General features: G+C 37.9%; 1 long non-coding RNA gene across 1 annotated transcript; it reads left to right on the top strand.

Annotated features, from left to right (window-relative positions):
• The first annotated feature begins 1,028 nt into the window (after window positions 1-1,028).
• LOC130077963 (uncharacterized) lies at window positions 1,029-1,736 on the top strand. Its single transcript, XR_008805860.1, has 3 exons — window positions 1,029-1,099; window positions 1,355-1,410; window positions 1,658-1,736. It is a non-coding gene; the product is annotated as an uncharacterized LOC130077963 (long non-coding RNA).
• The last annotated feature ends 16,704 nt before the right edge of the window (window positions 1,737-18,440 follow it).

The raw sequence follows: 18,440 nt of genomic DNA, 5'->3' as shown, positions 1-18,440 counted from the left end.
TCGAGCGAATGTTCAAGCGTCTAACTAGACGCGATAGACGCGTATTTGACGCTCTATTCGCGTTCGGTGTGAACACACCATAAGCCCCACGGGGCTCGCCCCGCTCGCTCTCTCTCAGCAGACTGCTATAAGGGAATCGACCGCGGCCAGGCTGCCCGCCTCAAACACTGCAAGCACACATAATCTAAAGCAGTGGTTCTCAATCCTGGTCCTAGGGAGCCACTGCTCTGCACAGTTTGTATGTCTCCCTCATTTAACACACCTGATTCAGATCATCAGCTCGTTAGGAAAGAGCTTTATTAACTGAAGTGGGTGTGTCAGATAAAGGAGACATATAAAATGTGCAGAGCAGTGGCTCCCTAGGACCAAGATTGAGAACCACTGATCTAAAGACACGGGAAGCTGACCCACTGTCTATAGGCGGACCGGTTGACTTTTGCGACAGTGCTGCGGAGCTTGTGGCCTCTAGGGACGCTAGACGTGAAAGTTACAGGTCGAGCGCCACTAGTGGCCAAAAAGTTCCGCAGTGTGCCTTTAAGGCTAGCTCTACAGACTGGAGCTCTTGTTTATGAAAGTTTGGGGTTTTAACCACATCTTTGTGTAGATAACAGTTTTTGATAATTTTGTTTTGCTTGTAATTTGTTAATTGGTGATTGGAAGTAAGCTAATTTATTTAGCCTAATAGAATGCACTGTGCTGTTAATCAGTGACGTCACTTACAAATATTGATTAAAAAAATGTGATTTCAGGAGCGACAGAAAAAAAAACTACAATAAAGGGTGAATTATTGTTTAATCATCATCATAATAATTTCATATGCATTTATTTCACAATATCTATTATCTTAAGATTATATATATATATATATATATATATATATATATATATATATATATATATATATATTATTCTTTCTCTTTTCTGCATTTCACCTCTGCCTAGCTTGGTTCCTTGTAATAAACCCTATGTTCTATTGTAAATCCTATTTAACATTGTTGGCTCTGTGACTAATTGCATGTTCTGTTCCTAGATCATCATGTTGATGGCCTGCTGCACCCCCTGTCCAAGACAATCTCCACGGCTATGAACCATATGATTAGTAAGCAAAACCTCAAACATACAGTGCTCTACTGTTCAAAAGTTTGTGGTCTGTAAGATTTATGCTTTTGAAAGAAGTCTCACATTTTAGAAATCATTAACCCCAGGTTTTTTCAGTGAAATTGTCCTTGAGAAGCCTGTAGGCTAGATAATCAGCTAATAATAAGTGACAAATATAATGGTCATAGTTATAATAATTCATTTAACTATTATGATAATATCATGGTCATTGGTATGTTTTATTTTATTTCTCTAGGTCTGTCTTGAATTATGTTGGCCAATGAGACAGACACCATACTGTCCAACTCAAAGGTATTTATTTATTCGTATGTATGTTTTATTGATAAATACTGAAATTATTTTTACTTATAAATGCTGAATGTTGGTCAGGGGGTCGACAACTTTAGGCACGTAAGTTATTTTTCACAGATATCTGGCCAGCTTACTCGTGGCTCATACTCTTAGCCTTTAAAATGTTTGAATTTATATCCCCAATGCAATATCAGGGGTAAAGATATCATTAGAGTTTTTAAAGTTATGGCTATGCTCTTGTCACCAGATGAGGTATAATCCCTAGCGTTTGGGCCTGTGATTCTTCAGGACAAGATCTTGATGCCATCCACACTCAGTACATGAAGAAGGTAAGTTTCACAATAGCTGCCACTATCACAAATCAAGAGACCAAACACAACAGGCTTTCATCCGTATGAACTCATCCATATGTAGTATTTTTAATGACTCAGGTAAAGTTGGTCTTATATTCACACATTTAGCCTTTTTTGCTTAAGAACGTTCTCAATAATAAGTGCAATAAAGCACATTTTTGCAAATTAGAAGCAGCTACATGATCTTGACAACAAAGATGGTCAACTACAACATTTTCCACAATCGAAATCAAAATGGGCAAGTATGTTTTAATGGCATACTTACTTGCGAATGTCCACTGAATGTCCAATGTCGTATGGTAAACAAGATAGGGACCGTCTAAAAAGTTTTTTTTTTTTTTCATTGTGTGCAAACAGACAACTACATGTAATTCACCTAAAGTATTTTTTCGTGTTCCAAAGGGTGTAGTGCTTTCCTAATCATCAGACTGACTTACTACAGGTGAAATTTTAACAATACCTCCCTTACTGTACGTACAATAGTCAAATATGTTTATGAAAAAAATACTGTAATTCACCTAAAGTATTTTTTCATGTTCCAAAGGGCGTAGTGCTTTCCTAATGACCACTGTGACTTACTACAGGTGAAATTTTGACAATACCTCCCTTACTGTACGTACAATAGTCAAATATGTTTATGAAAAAAATACTGTAATTCACCTAAAGTATTTTTTCATGTTCCAAAGGGTGTAGTGCTTTCCTAATGACCACTGTGACTTACTACAGGTGAAATTTTTACAATACCTCCCCTACTGTACGTACAATAGTCAAATATGTTTATGTAATAAACATATTATTACATATGTTTATGTAATAAACTCTAATTCACCTATAGTGTTTTTTTATATATATTCCAAAGGCTGTAGTGCTTTCCTAATGACCAGTGTGACTTACTACAGGTGAAATTTCCACAATAACTCGCATACTGTACGTACAATTATCAAATGTTTATTAAAAAAAATTACTGTATTTCCCCTAAAGCATTCTTTTCGTGTTTCAAAGGTTGGAGAATGTTCCTAGTGATCAGACTAACTTACTAAAGGTTAAATATTGCCAATACCTGCCTTACTGTAAGTACAGTACATACACATTTTTTTATGAAATAATTACTGTAATTCACCTTAAGTGTTTTTTCATGTTCTAAAGGTTATAGTATGTTCCTAGTGATCACTCTACTCAATTAATTTTGAAGTAGGTATTAGAACTGCTGTTCCTGGTACAACAGATTTCGTTCATTGATTAAAAACTGTAAAGATTTTAGCCTAATCATATTTTTAACGTTATAAATAAGCAACAATCTTATTGTAATGATTTAAATCTGGAATCCATTGCTGCTTCAATGTATATTTAATGACAAATTTAATCAAGGTATTAATAAATATTTTCCTTCTAAATATCAAATGAGTTGAATGACTTCTCTAGGCTTATGAGATTGTACTTTATAGAAATTACCAGTGTGATTATCGAAAATGTTATTTCATGTATTCTCTAATGTCTGTATTGAATATCTGAGAGGTGCACTGTAAAACCCAACACGTTAAGCTAACTCATTTCAGTTGAGACCGATTACCTCAATTCAATTAAGTTTATAAAAACAATAGTTATGAGTACTCTGAACTTATTTTAATCAAGTCCACTAAAACAAGGATATTTCTTAATACACAATTAAACTTCTGCATTTAAATATCTTTAAATATCTATGTTGAGTAAAAACAGCGAAATTACAAACTTTAAATGAACTTTTAAGTGCTTGTAGTTACTACTAGCTCACAATATCACACACAAAGTCAAATCCTTTATGTTAAGCTAACTCATTACATTTGAGGACACCGATTACCTTAATTTAATTTTAAAAACTAAAAGAAGATATACATTGCAGTCAAGAAGTTAAGCAATTATTTAAGTGACTAATTAAGTGATGATTGAGCATTAGTGATGAACACCTGCTGTTAACAAGCAAAATCACTGAAGGAAAGAAAAACTTGAAATGCAAATGAGCTGCTGCTCCCAGCACAGGGGGCGGAGCCTCCTGAGTTTCTGTCCTTTTACCTCAAACAAACATGCACTGAAAATTTCAAAAACGTTTAGCCTTTTATTGTCAAACCGGAGTCAGACATAGATGGAGTGACACAAGAAGAAGTGACAGAGGTTTAGAAGGACTTCATATCTTGACAGAGGTTATGAAGACTTCAGTTCATAGACTTCATTTCTTGTCATATCAGTTGATTTAGCTTAGACCTTGGTGAACATTTACATTACATTTATTCATTTAGCTGACGCTTTTATCCAAAGCGACTTACCATTGCTATATATGTCAGAGGTCGCACGCCTCCTTGTGAGTCTTGAAGCTAACTTTTGCATGATGAAACTACAAACTATCTTTAGTAAATCTTTCATTAATTTATTATAATTCTGACTCTTGTCTTAAATTGACTGACTAACTCCTGGTTTTAATTAATCATATCTGGTCCTTGGGTCTTTAACTGTATACAGTGGTAATCTACATTGCAACAAGGACAATAAAGCAGAAGTTTCTGCAGATATTATTTAATGACACAAAGTTTAGCCAGTTTATCAAGTATTCTTAATGTAAGACATTACAATTTTAAAAGTGGCGCTAGGTTCCACTGTTTAACTACAGTGAGCACAACCATTGGGCATCTTTTCCAGGTAGCTTGTCTAGTGATAGTCCGAGGCATGGTACCAATATTTTGCACTGTTCACATTGCTTAACATGACTAAGGACTAATTATGTAATAAACCACTAACAGTTATGTGTGTTAACCAATTACATTATGTAATAAATAAATATTAAATAATTTTAATATGTTCAATTGCTTCAATATTTTGGTTTACCCAAAGTAGTCCTGACTGAAAACTGTGCTGAAAACAATATTTTCATTCAAACACACACATTTATTTTTATTCAATTTTTATTTTATCGTCACTTCACTAAAAGAAAATATAGTATAAAGTAAAAATTACGTGACAAAACAATCAGTTAAAGGGTTTATGATAATATAAGAACAACTTAAACCAAGAGAGGATCAACAACAGCAAAATTATGAAGAGGTGATATTGAAATATTACTCTAACCATGAGGAATTAATTACAACTTTTATGTATAATCACAGTTGTATTCCATGGACAATTAGAAAGATAATACAAATAAAAAAGTGTTTACATCAACAGTGACTTTCTACGTTACTTTGGTTGAATTTGAAGTTGAATTTGGAGGGGGGAGAAAGATCATAAAAGTGAATGTCATGTAAGGACAAAGTTTGTTGGCTGGTGGCTATATCAGCACATGTGACTTAATATGTGAAAATATTGACCATGAAGGACAACTACACATACTGTCACATGCCTGTCCTGTCTTGTGATGCACATGGGTGTTTTGTTATTTTGGGCCATGTTAGGGCTGGGCGATATGGAGCAAAAAATATATCTCGATATATTTTGCTATATCTCGATATTCGATATATATCTCGATATCTTTACAGGAAAATGGATGTGAATACAACTCAAAATATAGGCCTACAATCAATAGAAAATTAATTTTCCATAACAGAATGTAACCAAATGAGAAAAATTAAACACAGGGCCTGAATTTCGTCATCATTATTAATCACGTGATTCATATACAGAAACTGAATAAAGTAATCAAATGGAAAATAACACTGAGTAGTATTTTAGTCCTGAATAAATTAAATACATAGGCTATTAATCCTGATTCCTTTAACTTAAAGCTATCTTTTGTTGTATTGACAACAAAATGAATGACACACATATGGCTGCCGTCACTTTAAGAGCTAGTGCACAGATCCTGTGTTCATTATACTGGCATGCGTTTTATGCTTATTAAAGACAAAACCGACTATGTTTAGAGTATACTCACGACGACCGAAATTGACAATTTTGCGTGTTAAAGCAATATAATCCGCGAAAAATAACTTTTGTTACTGGCCAGCTGTTCTTAAGGCGGATTTTCTATGAATGTGCGCATAGAAAATAATCTCTCAGAGAGCGCGCGAGCACTGATTAGTTTAAAATCGCTTGAATGTTTAAACTGGTAAGACTTAAAAAGACGTGCAAATGGTAAACTTCAGTCACGATGCACTGCTGGCCCGATTGTGCGAGTGAATATCCATCATGTCCCGACTCCTAAAGGCGAGTGTGTATTATCGCCGCAGCGCTTGATGCTTGCCTTGCACAACACATTATGAGAGACGAGAAAGAAGCGGCACCGCTGAACACTCACGCTGTTTGTGAAATTGCGTCTGGCAGATAGTTGTTAAAAGAATGATTTGATTTTATAATCTGTGTGGATTACGATTGCGGGAATTTCCCGCATTATAAATGGGAGACCTGCGGGAATGATTAGAATTATGCGCAATACCCGCGCCGAAATTCGAGCCCTGCAATAGTTTAAAACAAGACGTTTGTAGTAGCCTTCTGATTACTGGAGTCCATTAATCGAACTTCCATGCCTCTTATATAGTAATTATATATTGTAGTATGTAGGCTACCAATTTACTAATGCAATTAATGCTCACACTCGGTTTCTCTCGTGCTCTGTCGCTCGCGCGCAGACACACTCGGAGTTCTGTAGCCTCCGGGCTGGTTGCGGATGAGACAATTGTTGAATGAGACAACACGCGAGGTGACTGGTGAGGGGGAACACAATCAAGGAGGCGGGTGCGAGCACAGCACAGAGAAGGCAAACAAGCAAAGTGGCGAAATCAGGATTAAATATAAACAATACATCGATATATACGATATGTCAAAATCCATATCGTGTTTAAAAAATATCTCGATATATTTTAAATATCGAGATATCGCCCACCCCTAGGCCATGTGCTCTTGTCATTGTCTGGTCCCTCCCCCTTGTTATCTGATTATTGGTTCATTTGTCCCACCTGTCCTGTTCATTAGCCTTCTGTGTTTGTTCCCTATAGTCTCTGTTGTGTTTGCAGTTCAGTGTTGGTTCGTTTGTCCAAGTACCCGGTTCCTAGAGTTTATGTTCATGGTCTGTGTTATTTCCGTTTTCCCCCTTGAGGGAGTTTTGATTTGTAGCTTGTGTTTGGTTTGTTGTTTCATTAAATTCACCTTCACCTGCAATTGCATCCACGCTTCCTGATTTCTCATATCGTGACACATACAGATTTACAGGAGAGTCAGTGTCAGAAAAGATGATGTCAACAGCATCCTCTGAACAAACCATTATTTTGGATAACCTTGCATACAAAAATATACCGGACTCGGACTCCTGCAATCAGACCCTTTACTCTGCAATCAGACCTTTCTTGCTGTACAAGAAGCAAAAATTACATGTTGGTCATAAAATTCTGCACTTTACGGTACCTTGAATGCCTTCATGATCTTGCTGTACATTATCTGTCAGATTTGCTGCACCAATGTGAACAGGTTCATTCACTGCTGTTATTAATAATGTAGCCCCTATTAATGTTCTACAACCTTAAACAAACAAAACCCCTTTTAGTGAATTACAGTATTATATTGTTATGTAATACAGTATTATTAAGTATTGTCAAAATCTCACGTATATTAAGTAGGGATCGACCGATATGGATTTTTTAGTGCCGATACCGATACCGATTTTTTTCCCATCAGCCTTAGCCGATGACCGATACGGGCTGCCGATTTTCTTGAGCCGATATTTGGAGCCGATACATTTTGCTCCCTCAATTTACATCATAAAAATGACATGATGTTAACAAATGTTACAGGTCTCAATTTAATAAAAGTAACATTTATTTAACGTAAAAAAATCAATATTTAACAAATAGTAAAAACATGTGAGGTAGAACAAGAACAAGTAGATAAACAATATTTAACAAATATTAAAAACATGAGGTAGAACAAAAAAAAGTTCACTGCTGAAAATAAATATTTAAGCATAAATAAAATAATTACACTATTGCACACAGTAGCAACCAGCATAATAAGTGCACAGTGCACACTGTACTTCATTTTAAAAGTAACAAACTATTTACTGCCATGGTTTAAATTTTTCTACATAAAATAAAATGAGCATGTCTAGTCTCTAATATCACTGCGATGGCGAGGGAGACACACACCACACGCGTCCAAACCTCAGCCAGGTGGTCGCTGAATAAATCTCCCACAAAAAGCACGGAACAACGTTGGTATTACTTAATCCTATGACCAGTGTTCGTAACAGCTACCGTACGCATACTAGGGCTGTCAAAATTGCTCAAATGGCGTTTGTATATTCCCTCTAAAAAACATATTAGAACATATCGTCGTGCATTTGGTCAATGACGCGCATTACGTCAATAACAGGACAAATTAATACAAAGAGACTTAACTACTAGTATTAAGTAGCTTATTTGAGTTTAAACATATTTGACAACGTATTACTACAAAAAAAAACGAGTAAATCAACTAACGGCCAAGACCGCAGAGCTCACTCTGGCTCGCCCGGACTCGCAGGCGCACTCTCTCTCTCTCTCTCTCTCTCTCGCACTCACCCTCACGCTCTCCGCGCATACCGGTTTAAATGAACAACAACAAACAAATGTTGAGTGCTGATCAAGAGTTTTGTGCAAGCAATTTAAGGTATATAGCAGGCTTCATTCAGTGATTGAAACAAATACATTAATTGAAGTTTCACAGTACATAGAACCGACACTGAGCGCTCCGAGCGAGCTGTGCTGTGGTAACGTTAGTCTGCTACCGCGGGCGTGTTTTTCCACATTCGAATATTAATTTTCACCTTCAAAATTCAGTTTTTTTTAAACTATTCGAATATATATTCGTATTTAGAATATTCATTGACAGCCCTAATGCATACTGAACGGATAGCCTACAGCTATTTGCAGCTCCCTAAATACAATGGCAAGCAAGCAGTTTTATAGACGAGTCATTCGCGTTTTCCATTTGGACCCACAAACTTGCTTAGCTATATAGTTGCAACCACATAACAGTTATAGAGCAACGTGTTTCCATTTTCAAAGTGTTTGACAATATTTCAGCAGTCAAACAGTTAAAAGATGCTTTGAAAGTTTAAAAGTTACCGTTATCTTGAAGCGCAGGTTGCACTCTGCTAGTGGGGGAGGGGCAGTGCAGGGTCTGCACGTGAACTGCAGCGTCTCCAGCAGCACAGAGCTGCCTGTGGACGCCTGTCTATAAATAATGCCGGGAAAAAACTATCGGCGAACGCAGCAGCCGCGTATCGGCCAATTCCGATACACGTAAAAACCGCAAATATCGGCCCGATATATCGGCTGGCCGATATATCGGTCGATCACTAATATTAAGTCATTCTAGTCACTAGGAAAGCACTACACCCTTTGAAACATGAAAATAATGATTTAGGGAAATTAGAGTATTTTTTTTTATAAACATTTGATAATTGTACGTACAGTATGGTAGATATTGTCAAAATTTAACCTGGAATAAATCAGTCAGGTCACTAGGAAAGCACTACACCCTTTGGAACACTAAAAAATACTTAGTCAATTACATTAATTTTTGCATAAACCTATTTGATAATAGTATACAATAAGGGAGTTATTGTCAAAATTTCACCTGAAGTAAGTCACGCGACCAGAGCTTATATGCTCCGAGAACGGACACTGCACTAGTGATATAAAACACACACACACACACACACAGGTCTGTTAACTTAAGCGATATTTTTAATAAGGTAGTCTTATAATATTTTTCTCACTGACAAAGTAGGGTAGATTTAAATAAATAAAAACAAAATTTAAATAAATAAAAACGAAATTTAAATAAAAAATAAAAACAAAATTTAAATCAATAAAAACGAAATTTAAATATAGAAAAACGAAATTTCTCCTATATTTCGCAGTAGATTCATTTAGATTGATAATAAGGGGTAAATAGGATAATACATTTTGTTTCTATTATTCTATTTTCAACAATGTCAAAGCAACGCAGCTTAACCCAAAATACAAGCTCAGGCACTTCTGTCCATACGAACTCCGCTGTTCTGCGCTCTAGCCAGAGAATACTCCCGTTGCAGGAACACTTTTAGTAGTCCAAGAAGAAGCAAATATATTTATTAAGTAGCTATAACAAAGTTATATGTTAAGTATTATATTTCACCAGATTTTATAGTGTAAAACATATTCAAGCGCGAATGAGAACTGTTTCGAGGGGGATGCCAGGTGTACAAAAAAATCCCCGAATATTCGAATGTCACATTTTCAAATCGAATACCAACCCACCGAACGAATATTTGAATATTCGGGTCCAACCCTAATGCAGATTCACTTCTCTACAAAATCTCCCCAATTATTCTATAATAATTAATTCTTTTCAAATAGACCTAAATAAATAATCTGATGAAATTTTTTTTATATCGCAATATATATAGCAGAAAAACAAAATATATATTTTGGAAGAGGAAGAAACTGCGGTATGCTCATCTGGCCACTGAAGTAGAACAGCGAGGATGGAGAGTCCTGGTTTATCCATTGGAAGTGGGTTGTCGAGGTTTTGTGGCACACTCTACAACCCGGTTCCTCAGAGACGTCGGATTCAGTGGCCAAGAGTTGCGTCGCACAGTAAAGAACTTATCTGAAGCAGCAGAAAGGAGCAGCAACTGGCTGTGGTTGAGACGGAAAGATTCTGGCTGGCTGTGTACAGGCCGCCACGCTACGGTTTCGAAGAATTCTTGAAAACTTGAAGAGTCTGTTGGTTTAGTTGTATAGTTTGCAGAGTAGTTACAGTTATTACGTCCTGTGTATTTTGCGTGAATGAGGATACGAGGATATGAGGTGTTTGGACAGATATTGTGTTTTGCGGTAGTATGCCATACGGAACCGTTGCCACTGACCGCTTTAACGACTGCAGTGGGGCTCGACAGCCTTAGTCAAACGGGTTGGCGCGTATGGTCGGGTTGCGGAGAGATCGTGAGAGATTGTGGGTAGGTCACATGTGAACTGCGAGGAAGGAGCAACCTCAGCAGCAGGAGGGATGTAGAGGTCAGTAAGCTGGGCTGAGTTGAGTGGGGGACGGAGGGGGGTGACACTGGGACGCCAGAGTCACCGCGAGTCCTCTTGAGGTGTCGTGGGCTAGTCGACGAAACACTGAGGATGGAAGGTGCCCACTTGAAGACCCTAGAGATGTCCCCTACTCGGCTCAATCCAGACGGTTGTCATGCTGATCCATTGGGGAGACCGCACTGTGGTTGCAGCCGTTGTGTGTACTGACGCGCCAAATACACTGCAGCCATTAACACCAGACAGAAGGAGATTCACATCACCAGATGGAAAGAGGCGTAAATGGATGGAGAAGCATAGTTTACTGTAAAGCTACGTCTTAGTTGGTGCTTATCTTGGCGAAAGTCGAGTACAAATCAGCATGAAGTTTTAACATCTACTCTCGTGTAATGGAAATCATTTTTCATCAAGTTTTTCAATATCGTGCAGCCCTAATAGTGAGCATATCTTAAATGAAACCTGGAATGATAATTTGTGATACCAGATGAGATGTATGTATGATAGATTTTTAACTGTACTATGTTTGTATTGCAGGTTTTCTGGGATCCCAGCGGAAGGCATCAGATGTTGGCCTGGACAGATGTACCTGTACACCACACGACCTCTGCTTTTGCATGGATGGCTGATTACTATCATGTTCTGTGAGGGTATTATTATAGCAAAACTGAGCACCTGTGACTGTGGAGTCTGTAGGTGTAAAGTCACACATCAGTAAATTTAAAGTCACCGAGAGAAAGTTTTTTTTTTTTTTTTTTTAATAATAGAAGTTTCAAACTTTTTTCTCTCTCACAAACACAGAAGTTACAGCTTTTCAAATTCTTCATTGGAATTGCACAAATACTATTTTACAAATCACAAATTAAGAAATGTATATGCTCACATTTAAGCCGCGATCACACAAGGGGTTTGAGCATATGACTTTACAACAAAAATATCATTTTTTTAAGTCAGCCAAGAGGTCACACCTTCATGTATTGATCTTCTACTGGTCACACGTTATAAATGTAGAGCAAATTCACAGGTCGGAGTTCACCAGACTTGAACTGGAATGCAGTAAAATATGAAACTTTTTGCGAGAGCTAGCTTTTCCAATCTCCCACATTCGCATGTAAATGAATGGAAGTCAATGGAATGAAAAGTGAAGTGTGACCACATGAGAATAGCCAAACAGTATAGATGATTCACAAAATTATACACAAAGAAATGTGCATGATTGGCCAAAATTGTACTGTTCTCAACAAAAATATGACCCTGTGAGTTTGGTAATTTGTAGAGTAGGATTTGTGCACCTGCAATGAAGAATTTAAAAAGGTGTAACTGATGTGTTGTGTCTGTGAGAGAGAAAGGAAAAAAACTACATGTTTGCAACTCCTAAAACATTTTCTCGAAGACTTGACATCTACTCTGTTTTGCTTCAATAATACTCGATATAATACATAATTTGAGTCGATATTCTGATCATGTTTTTTCAAGCACAATTTATCAATGCCAAACCACATCAATCTTATTAACTATAATTTATTTTGTATAAAATGAATATACCGGTCAAAAGTTTGGAAACATTACTATTTTTAATATTTTTTGAAAGAAGTCTCTTCTGCTCATCAAGCTAGCATTTATTTGACAAAAAAAACAGTAATATTGTGAAATATTATTATAATGTAAAACAGCTGTTTTCTATGTGAATATATAGTAAAGTGTAATTAATTCCTGTTTATAATATATCATGTGACACTGAAGACTGGATTAATGATGCTGAAAATTCAGCTTTGCATCACAGGATTAAATTATATTTATATTATATTATATTATAAAGTATATTAAAATAGAAAACCATTATTTTAAATTGTAATTATATTTCACAATATTACAGTTTTTTTCTGTATTTTTGATCAAATAAATACAGCATTGATGAGCAGAAGAGATTTCTTTCAAAAACATACTAGTAAAGTAATACCATCAGATCATCTTTTTTCTTTGTTCATCTGGCTGTTATAACTCATGTACAACAGCATAACAAAATCTAGTTAGTGATTCAAGGGCCAAGAGACCAACTAAAACAAACACTGATCACCATAACGGTGACTTAAGATTCCAGGGGGGTTTTCTCCTTCAGTGATTCTGCTTGTTACCATCAGGTGTCTTCAATAATACTTAATCATCACTCAATTAATCACAAAATTATCTCATTAACTTAAACACTGCTTCAGTGTTCATTTAACACTGCTCAGAGTTTATATAATTCACACTGATTTTCCTGTGCCTTTACAGTTAAGTCAGTTTTTAGTTTTTAGGACAGTTTTTAGCATTTTAATCATTTCAATTAATAATTTTGTACATAACTGTTACCATATCACTGGTTTGTTTTAAGGGGCTGAAATATCAAATAAAAAAAGCAATTTGTTTGAATGGTTGCCTGTGCTCCTGAAGATTATTTAAAGTGTATTTGGAATTGTTTACTTTCTTTGTCACAACAACCAGTGGCAGGGAAAATAGAGAAGACATAGAGTCAGCCAGCCAGACCAGCTAAGACCAACACTGACCAGCTAAGACCAACACTGACCAACTAAGACCAGCCTGACCAGCTAAGACCAACACTGACCAAATAAGACCAGCCTGACCAGCTAAGACCAACACTGACCAGCTAAGACCAACACTGACCAGCTAAGACCAACACTGACCAGCTAAGACCAACACTGACCAGCTAAGACCAGCCTGACCAGCTAAGACCAACACTGACCAGCTAAGACCAACACTGACCAGCTAAGACCAGCCTGACCAGCTAAGACCAGCACTGACCAGCTAAGACCAACACTGACCAGCTAAGACCAGCCTGACCAGCTAAGACCAACACTGACCAGCTAAGACCAACACTGACCAGCTAAGACCAGCCTGACCAGCTAAGACCAGCCTGGCCAGCTAAGACCAGCCAGGCTGACCAGCTAAAACCAGCCTGGCCAGCTAAAACCAGCCTGGCCAGCTAAGACCAGCCTGACCAGCTAAGACCAGCCAGGCTGACCAGCTAAAACCAGCCAGGCTGGCCAGCTAAAACCAGCCTGGCCAGCTAAGACCAGCCTGACCAGCTAAAACCAGCCTGACCAGCTAAAAAAAGTGTTCAAAACCCCTCTAAAACCAGCCTGATAAACCAACTATGACCAGGCTGGGAGACCAGCCAAGACCAGCCAAAACCAGCCTGACCATCTTAGGCTGGTTTTAGCTGGATTTTTCAGCAGGGCAGATTAGCTTGCTTGCTAGTATGTAAATAAACTTGGTCTGATTGATAAGATTTATACTTTTTTTTTTTTGTCAAACTGATCAAATTATAGCCTGTAATGCTACTGTCATGACTGTCACTAGACACATGCCTCACTCATACTGTGCTATCACAGCTTGCCAGAGGCTGATATTTTCCAGCACTAGTTATCTTGCTACGTTTTTATTGTGGAGATGTTAACGCACGGATTTCCGAAGTGAAGCAATGTTGACTGGGCATAGCGCTATATTTTTTCTGATCTGTTTTTCTCCCTTCCTTCAGGATGTCTGTCTCTGTAAAGGAGCTGTGTGAATTAATGAATGTTAGCTATGATAGGGCTGTTGTTGAGGCGATTGCGAGGGTCAGCAATGAGGAGGAAGGTTTGTAGGAAAATAGAATTAAGTCAGCCAAACAGTTAAGTCTACATTGTATTCATTACTCAAATGTTAACTGGTTTTCTTCTCTGTCATTCTTAGATTCACTTGAAAGTGACAGTTCTCAGACAGCTGCCAATGAGGGTAGGTACTGTAGGCTTAATTTTTTTTCTCCCAGTAGCAGCTATACCTATACAGCAACCTAAAGCCTATTGATGTGTTGCACATTAAGATGAAAGCCTGTCACACATGTTATTCTGGTTCCCTTGATCAAGGAATCTGCTGTTGCATTTCCAAGTACTAACCCATCAAATTGTATGTGGCTAAATTAAAAAATTTTAATCATAGAGAATTCAAAATGTATAGTTACTGTACATTTGCTGGTCAAAGCTACTGATGGAAGCTCAGTTCTGAGTTATTCAAACATTGTAGGCTATTCAGTGTGCTAAATGCATTTTTTTTCTTTATTGTTGTTAGATTCTCTGGAAAGTGATAATGAAAATCATTCCGAAATAGCTGCCAGTGAGCGTAAGTCCTCTTCTTCTTCTCAGATTAGACTATACTACAGCCTCCACCTCACATTAGTTTTGAGTAGGACTTAAAAACTAAAGCCCATTACTAATAACAAATCTAGTGTATTTAATCGATTACCAGTCAAAATGAATGCAATCTTATATCTGAATGATGTAAACAGTGCATTTGTTGTACTAAATGTGTTCCTCTTTATTATTCTAAGACTCACTTGAACACAATCCAGAAAATGACCCAGATTACACACCTGTCAATGAAGGTGAGTAACTTATTGTCATTATGATTACATTTCTGTTTGCTACTAGTGGGCTCAGCCGCACACATGCACATGCACGCGCGCGCACACACACACACACACACACACAAAGCAATCCAATGCCAAACTTAAATGCATGCCTACACACTGACACACACACACACACACACACACACACAAAGCAATCCAATGCCAAAGCAATGCCAAACTTACATGCATGCCTACACTCTGACACACACACACACACATACACACACACACATATATATCCACATGCTAAGAAAACATGTAAGAGAAATGTGTATTTGTAGAACATCATTTTTTTTTTTTTTATCATATGAAGGTGCCATTGAAAATCGGGGAAGGTCAAGGAAGAGGGCCAACCCAGACACTTGGAAGGGTAACATCCAGAAAAGGAAAAGAATGAGGGGCCAATCTTATCTTGGACGGAAAAAAAATGAATTTGTCATCAAAGAAGAAAGAAAAATGGGCGGGCGGTGCCAGGCTGTGTCCTGCCAGAAATCGAGCAAACTACACTGCTCCGAAATTGATGAAGGGAAGAGGGAGGAAATTTTCAAGTATTTTTGGGAGAAATTGGAATGGAAAGAGAGGAGAATGTATGTAAAAACATCGGTGGAGGTGAGTGATGTCAAGCGGCGCCGGACAGAAGCGGTTCAATCTCGGAGGTCATTATCTCTCTTTTGTTGTTTATGTGTAGATGGTAAAAGGCTTAGAGTTTGTCAAAGGATGTTCCTGTCTACACTTGGCATCAAGCAGTGGACTTTTTTAAAGTGGGTTGGGCGAAGAGGGGAAAGTCCTGAGAAGATGGCGAGAGTGAGGGTAAGGACAGAGGAGCAGGACTTCCTAAAGACCTTCCTTCTGGATTTGCCAAAAGTTCCATCGCACTACTGCAGGTCCTCCTCATCAAAGATGTACCTGGAGCCTCTCTTCAGGTCCATCAGTCATCTCCACACACAGTATAAGCAATCATGTGCAGACCACAGCATCCAGCCTCTGTCACGGCAAGTATTCACTAACACCTTCAACGATTTAAATCTTTCTCTGTTCCATCCGAAGAAAGATCAGTGTGACACTTGCTGTGCCTTCAAAGCCGGGAACATCGAGGCTGCCGTGTGGGAGGAACACTGTGTTAAAAAGGACGACGCACGAGCAGAAAAGGTAAAGGACAAACAACTTGCAAACAACACCACCTTGGTTGCATGCATGGATCTGCAGGGCCTTCTCCTGTGCCCAAAGCTTCAAGCGTCTGCCCTCTACTACAAAATGAAGCTTGGTGTCCATAATTTTACCATCTACAATATGGCATCACATGAAGCAAAAAATTACCTTTGGCATGAGGGTGAAGCTGGGGTCTCTGCCAACGAGTTCGCCTCCTGCATTGTGGATTACCTTGAAGCACACCCCACTTACAATGAATTCATCCTTTGGAGTGATGGGTGTGGTTATCAAAACAGAAATCTGGTCCTGAGCAATGCCCTTTTAAAGTTTGCTACTGAGAAAAAGAAACGTGTGACACAAAAGTACCTAGAAAGAGGTCACACACAAATGGAATGTGACTCAGTGCACTGTGTGATTGAGAGGAAATTGAGAAACCGTGATATACATGTTCCAGCTGAGTATGCTGCAGTTATTCGAGGAGCTCGTTCCAGTCCAAAACCATACGAGGTGAAGTATGTTGGTTACAGCTTTTTCCAAGACTTCAGCAAAGTCAACATCTGCAAGTCAGTCCGACCTGGTAGCAAAGTTGGAGATCCTACAGTGCATGACCTTCGAGCAGTCAGGTGTTTTATTTTTAGTTTTTTTTTAAACACTCTTTTTTCACAAATACATGAAACATTATCCATATCATATTAAAATATTTTGTTTCAATAATCTAAACATGCTTTTGGTTCCCTCTTATCTCTGTGTCCTATGTTCCCCGACACCCCTCCCCCTTCTTGTCTTTAATCTATCTATTAGATACAATGTGGATGGCAGTATGGAGTTTAAACTACTACACTCTGACAACTGGCAACCCTTCACATCCACATCCCTGAGGAAGACGTGTGTCATCGTGGCCCCATTCTATACATTCCAACCAAAAATTAAAGCCCTGAAGTTCAAGCACCTTCAAGAACTGAAACATGTTTTACCCAAGGACTTTCATCCATTTTACAATGCACTTGACCATGAGTGATGCACTATTTCACTACCTGGATGAATGGGCTGTCCTGACTTACTGATTAATTGAATTAAATATTCTATTTATTGTGTATTGGCATGTAATTGTTTATGTGCATGTTTTAAAACGACTTGGTCTGTTGAACTCATGGCATTCCTATCAGCCAATTCTGACCGGAAAGACATGATTAAAATATTGCATTAAAGCCTGTTGCTATTTTATAATTCCACCTGTAGTTGTAGTAGCAGTATTTATATGGCGTTATTATCCTGGCAAATGTCGAGAGCGCATTATTGTAGCGCGAAAGTACATTAATATAATGCGCGAGCGTGAATCTCTCTGCTCGCGCGCGGAATATGATGTGCCGAGCGTGAATCTCTCTGCTCGCGCGCGGAATATGATGTGCCGAGCGTGAATCTCTCTGCTCGCGCGCGGAATATGATATGCCGAGCGCGAATCTCTCTGCTTGCGCGCGGGAACTGGGCGCGCGCTCTCAGATACACTTCTCTTGTAAGAATTCTCTCTCTGGGCTGAGTGAGCTCGCTGCCTCGCTCAGAGAATATGCCTGCACTTAAAAACGTGTTCAGTGCAATCGCGAATCGCTCCTCTTCCCCAGCTAACAATTTTAGGTTATAAGAACGTTTTCATAACGTTCCCATTAAGTTATAAAAACGTTATTTCTGAATAGTCTAGGGAATTTCAAAAAGTCCCGTTTTTTAGACGTTTTATTAACGTTATTTCTTGGTTATCAGAACGTTCAATTCTCCCGTTATGTAAACGTTGTGTTAATGTTATTTCCTGGTTATAATAACGTTAGAACGTTCAATTCTCCCTTTGTATAAACGTTGTATGTATTAACTTTCTTGCTTGGTTATAAGAACGTTATTCAAACGTTCAATTCTCCCATTATATAAACGTTCTCTTAATGTTTTTCTAAGATAATGAAAAACGTTTCATTCAATAAAAAAACATTAAGAAATGTTTTAATAATTATTAAAACCTGTCTTAATGTTTTTTATATAACAAGGTAGCCTATATAATAGGCCTAGCCTATATGAAGAACC

This window comes from Rhinichthys klamathensis, unplaced genomic scaffold (genome assembly GCF_029890125.1).
Source record: "Rhinichthys klamathensis goyatoka isolate OS25496 unplaced genomic scaffold, OSU_Roscu_1.1 h1tg000790l_1, whole genome shotgun sequence".
Classification (NCBI taxonomy): Eukaryota; Metazoa; Chordata; class Actinopteri; order Cypriniformes; family Leuciscidae; genus Rhinichthys; species Rhinichthys klamathensis.
The sequence above is the reverse complement of the archived record's forward strand: the minus strand, read 5'-3'. Positions and strand labels throughout refer to the sequence as shown.